This window comes from Panthera pardus, unplaced genomic scaffold (genome assembly GCF_024362965.1).
Source record: "Panthera pardus isolate Hobbes unplaced genomic scaffold, ASM2436296v1 HiC_scaffold_24, whole genome shotgun sequence".
NCBI lineage: Eukaryota > Metazoa > Chordata > Mammalia > Carnivora > Felidae > Panthera > Panthera pardus.
The window spans coordinates 9,543,159-9,549,158 of NW_026526810.1; positions in this window are offsets into that span (position 1 = coordinate 9,543,159).

The following is a 6,000-nucleotide window of genomic DNA, read 5'->3' on the forward strand; positions in this document are numbered from 1 at the left end:
GCTGTAACATGAAATAACTAACAGGAATAGTCACTGAGTATTTCCTGTCTGTACCAATCAACTCACAATGTCACAAAGCCCTGTGTTGTTGTTGTTGTTGTTGCTGTTGTGGTTATTTCCATTTCTCAAATGAGGAAACTGAAGCCAATAAAGTGAATTAATTAGCCCAAGAACACACAGGGTAATAAGAGATAGAGCCAGGATTCAAAGCTGTCACTTGGGTCCCCACCTCACCAACAAGAAGGCTGTGCCACCAGAAGACACATAGGCATTCTGGCAGATGAACAAAGGGCATCTGAGAGGGGCTTGGGCAGCATCCAAGGGGCACTTACCAGGGAGAGATCTCCTGGCCAATCCCCTAGATTACTGCTGAGACCTCCAGTCACCCTCCCCAGCCTCCTGGCTCCCCCAATCCTGGATCCTGCTGCTTAACAAGTGATTCCAACAAACCTGCTTCCCAAGTCACCCTGTTGTTCTGGAATCTAGAATGGGCCTGAACAGAATCCAACTCACAGTTTTCATCCTGATGCTTAAGGACCCGCAAGTTCTGCTCCCTCCCAGCACCTGCTGCCCCCACCCCACTCATTCTCACCCCTCCACCTGGATGCCCTCTTCCCTCCCCTTGGCACACCTGATATTCCAGCCGCTTCAACCCTCCCAGCGCACCTCAACTCCAACTCCCTCCTGGTACCTTGCCCCTTGACTTTGACTTTTGAACATGTAGTTTCTTCTGTTACATTCCAATAACAATTGGAATGTTATGCGTTTTCCCCTTTATGCATTTTCCCTTAATTTCCCATAAATTTCCTTTATGCGTTTTCCCCTCCCAACAGGTTCCAGGCTCCCTGAGGACACTTATCCTATTTCCTTTGGCAGAATTTTAGGCATGCGATAACACTCTACAAATACTGCTCAATTGAGTCTCTTCACCTATTTTGTTCAGTTCAGCCAACATTTACAGAGCGGAATGCATCATGGGAAGAGTCGGAGATTCGGAAAGTATCCCTCCTGTTTTGAAAGAGGTCACTCCAAGGACAGACAGACTTATACCCCAACCCTCTTGATTCATTAATGCACTCTGATTGGAAACCTTCTAAGTCAGGGGCTGCCAGGGACGTTCCGGTTATTCGTGCCAAGTAACAAACTACCCCAACATGTAATACCTTAAAACCACAACGATCACTTATGCTGCCCACAGATCTGTGATTAGGAAAAGCTCAGCTGAGTTGTGTTGTCTCTGCTCCAAATGGCATCTCCGCTCGTGCTTGAAGGATGCACCTTCAAGATGGCTCCCTCTCATGGCTGGCATGTTAATACTGGATCTCAGCCGGGAGCCCACCTAGAACTGTGGGCCAGGTGGAAGTCCACGCTTGGACTTCCTCACAGCATGGAGACTGAGGGCACACACTGCAAGAAAGCCAGGTTGTGAGGTGTGTCACCATCTATGCCCCAGACTCAGAAGTCACACAGCATCGCCCAAACCACAGGTACGAGCCCACTTATATTCAAAGGCAAGGAACATAGACTCCTCTGCCCACTGGAAACAGTGTCAAAGTCTGCACAAAGAGCATGTTGCAGCCATTTGGGGGGAATACAACCAGCCACAGGAGACCCAGTGACCAAAACGGACAACTGAGAAACAATTCCTCTCCTCAAGGTGCTCACAGGTGTAGAGAGGAGAGAGATACCTAAATAAATAAAGCCAGTATGAAGGTTTATCTAACTTTTTGGCCAGTTCACGTGCCTCAGGTGTTGTGCGAAGCCTTTTTCATACATTTTCTCATTTACCTCACAACAATCATATAAAGTAAGGATTATCATAAGATTTACTTTGTGGATTAGAAAACTGAGCCATGAGCAGTAAATCAACTTGGCCTCAAGTTTCGGAGCCAGCTATCAAGAGAGAGAGAGAGAGAGAGAGAGGGAGAGGGAGGGAGAGAGAGAGAATCCCGTGGATCTGGCAGAGCTTTGCAGAGGAGACCCACTTACATTGGGCTTTGGAGAGCATGTGAGCATTGGTTAGGAGGCAGTGGAGGGTTCCAGAAGGAAGGAAGGAAGGGTGAGAAGTCAGGGACACCTCTGGAAATGCAAGTGGTTCCCAAGAGCTGGAACTTCAGGGACAGTGGGGGAGGTGACAGCAGGAAAAGCCAGCAAGCCTTGGGCAGGAGAGCTCACTGAGCAGGTCACACATCATGGAACAGAGAACACGAAACCAAAACGCACACGAAAGAGGATGAACACCCTGATCTCTGAAGTTATGAGGGTGGATTCAGCTGAGGAAGCTTCTTAGAAGTTCACATGGGACTCAGAAGGAGGAATAAACTGCCCATTTTAGAGAAGAGAAAAGAACATCACCAAGGACCCCTTCCAGGAATAACTGGTCTGTCCAGGGCACCACACAAGACTCATGGGAAGAGTCTCCTCATCTCTGAGAGCCCACGCCGGCGAGTTCCGGTCCCGGTTCTCCTCATCTCACAACCAGATTAAACTTGTGCGTCCCCCGAGGCAGAGCTATTGCATGAAAACAGGCTCAGGGCACCCAGTATCGTCCTAGTTTTGTCTCCTGAACTGAGTAAAGGCAGAAGACAGTCCCAGACGGTAGGGCTAATAAAAAGTCCTGACACCCGCAGATAACAGGAGGCAACGTTATCCACAGGGAGCTAATTTATTGCGATGAGTGAGAAGGCAATTGTCAAGCAGGCTGCTGGAACCTTTGGACTGGCTCAGCCTCGGCCCTGGGCAACAGCAGCCATGAATCCTGTGCGACTCCCCCCCACCCAAGGGAGCCAAGGCATCGGGCTCCCCTCCTCCCTACCTGGTGTGCATCGGTATCCATCAAAGGACACACATGGATGCAAAGGAAGATCGATTCAGTGTATAAGCCCTTCCTTCCTCATTAAGAACCCCTCTGGCATTTTAAGGTTAGCCTCAGAGGGAGTCTAGAGACTCTCCTGGCCCCCAGAGAAAGTGGCACCATCTCCTGGAGTCTTTCTCAGGTAAAAAAAAAAAAAAAAAAAAAGACATTTAAATCTCACCTGCTGGACTCTCTGTTTACATACGCACAACAGATTCTTCTTTCTGTCCTCACCATTTCACAGAGCTCATTATCTGGTCTGTTCTCCCACACCTAACTGAGGAGAAACGTGGGTGTGGGCTGGAACCCACTGGGAGTCCCAGCTGTGCTCTGAAATAGCTCTGAGGAGGCAAGCTTTCTGACGTTGCTGAGGCCCAGCACCTCATCTGGCATCGACCCCTACCTCCGGCATCAGTGTGGGGTATGTGCAGTGTGCTGTATTAGCTCGCTCTGGGCGCCTAACAAATTACCACAAACTTAGTGGCTGAAGACAACACGCATTTATTGCCTCACAGCTTCCACGGGGCGAGTGTTCGCACAGCGTCGCAGGGCGCTGTGCTCTGGGTCTTCTATCAAGGCTCAGGCTGAGGTCGCATCCGAAGCTCAGGGCCCCCTTCCAAGCTCACGTGGTCGTTGGCAGAAGTCAGTTCCTTGCAGCTGTGGGACCAAGGCCTTAGCTCCTAGAGGCCACCTTCCAGTCCCTGCCACCTGAGCCTCTCCACAGACCACATCAGGGCCACTTGCTCCTTCCAAGCCAACAGGAGAGCTGCTCACTCCAGCCAGCTGACATGGTTTGATACAATGTAACACAGTCACAGGAGTGACATCCCATTAGCTCTGCCATATTCTGGTGGTTGGCAATGCGTCCCAGGTCCTGCCCAAATTCACAGGGTGAAGATCACACAAAAGCACGGATGCCACAGGGCAGGAGTTGTTGGGGGGTCACCCTACGGTCTGTCTGCCACGGTGCCTCACGTGGCGCCCGATCTGTGTGTCCAAAAGCAGGTTTTATTTCTATGTGCACGATGCTGGATTTTTATACGTCAACTTGGCCAGACTATGAGGGCCAGATGTTGGGTCAAACACCAGTCTAGGTGTTGCTATGAAGATTTGTTTTTTCAACATGATTCATCAACAGTCAATAGATCTTGAGTAAAGCAGATTAACCTCCATAATGGGGGCCATGGGCCTCATTCAATCAGTTGAAGGCCTTCAGAGCAAAGACTGAGACATCCTGAAGAAGAAGCAATTGTGTCTCAAGTCTGTAACACAGAAACGCTTCATGAGTTTTCAACCTGCTGCCCTGAGGAATTCAGACCCAGGATTGCACATCAATTCTTATCTAAATTTCCCGCGTGCTGGCCTGCCCTACAGATTTTGTACTTCCCAGACCCCAAAATCATGCATTCCAATTCCTTTGCAATATAGACATAGGTATGTAGATATGGATATTTGGTTCTGTTTCTCTGGAGAATCCTAATACAATGTCACTGCCTTTTCATTTTATACAAATCCAGTCAATGACTAAGGACTTATTCAATCATTTCAAGATATATGTACATATTAAATATGCATATTGTGTTATATATGTATACATATCATATGCAATACACATATATATCACATACATGCACACATGTAATATTAAGCCCTACTATGTGCTAGGTGCTGTATCAGGCATTGTGAAGCTGAAATACAGTGGGAAATAACATATATATTATATAAAGCTCATTCAAATAAAAGCAGAACTGGGTTGAGGGCAATGCAAGGAAGTATTTGGTGTGACAGGGAAGGTAATCAGGGCATCAGCTGGGTGATGAGATGGGGAGAGAAGATGGGGAGACAGGGAAGGCAGAGAACAACTTTCTAAGAGAATCAGGAGGATGAGTCATTTCTCTAATATTAATGAGTAAGCAATTACCAATCAATGACTAATTCACTGTCAACAAGTCCAGGATAAATGGAAGAATGAATTCCTTGAAAATCAAATGGGAAGAAAGAGCCAACATGGCAATATTGTACTCAGATAAGAGACAGGATCCAAAGGGTGAAACGGACCTTTAAGGGCATCCAGTCCAAGCCTCCAGCAGCTGCCCACCCCTCCCTCCCCCCTGCTTCTGGCCAAGTGACTCAAGGGTATGTTTGAGCCCAATCCGTCTGGAGCGTTTCTTGCTCTTGGAAAGCTCTTCCTTCACTGAGCTGAGCTCTGCCTTCCTGCAACATGTTTCCCTCATCAGTCCTGGCACAAGCATTTGGGGCTATGGGGAGACCATCTCATTTGCTAACAGTCCTCAGCACATACTAGAAGCTCAAAAAGAATTGTGTTGAATGAATGAGGGAGGCTTGGAGAGACTTAAATTAATTCAAACTAAAATCCAAGGAGAGATTTCTGGAGGAAACTCTTTTTAACACAGGAATTAAACTAATAAAAGCAATGAGGGGAATTCTCTGAATATTTTCTGTCTAAATTGGTTTAGGTGTTGACTTGCCTGAAGGCAAGGAGTTGAACCAAAGGACCTCTCTAAGTCTTTTCTGCCTCATAATTCTATTCACACTAATTATATAACCATTTTCTTGAACGCCCACCCATTTCTTCAACACAGTTTCATAAGAACAATAAAGCTGACCTATATCAAAGGTCAGTAGAATAAAAATCACAGTACAGATGCTGTGAATGGAGAGATCCAAAGTAAGGGAATCTATCCAGTCATGTAACTTGCTCTGTGTCTAGCGTAAATCAGGTTTTGAAATAAATCCTTCCTCCTTTGGTTACTTTGCTTGGCTAACATTGTCAAGTAGAAGCGATATTTATAAATGAAGCATGACTCAGAATCCCTCCATTTATGTACAACAAACCCCCATCTTTCTACTGGCACCTTTGACTAAAGGAACCATTGCTGTAGATACTTCCAGCTAACTGGTTGGCAAATGTACTCCATTCTCTTCATAGAAATGTGAGAAAATTCAAGAGATGGAAAAAGAAGGGATGTGAAGAGACAGAAAGAGAACCCAAATGGGGAAATGGATTTTAAGCACTGTCGGAAATTAATCAATACTTCTCAGAGGTAATTTGTGCCTCATTTGGAGCACTGAGAAAATGAGTAGATGTTAGAGCTGCTGTGTGTAAGGTCCAGCCAGGGAAACAG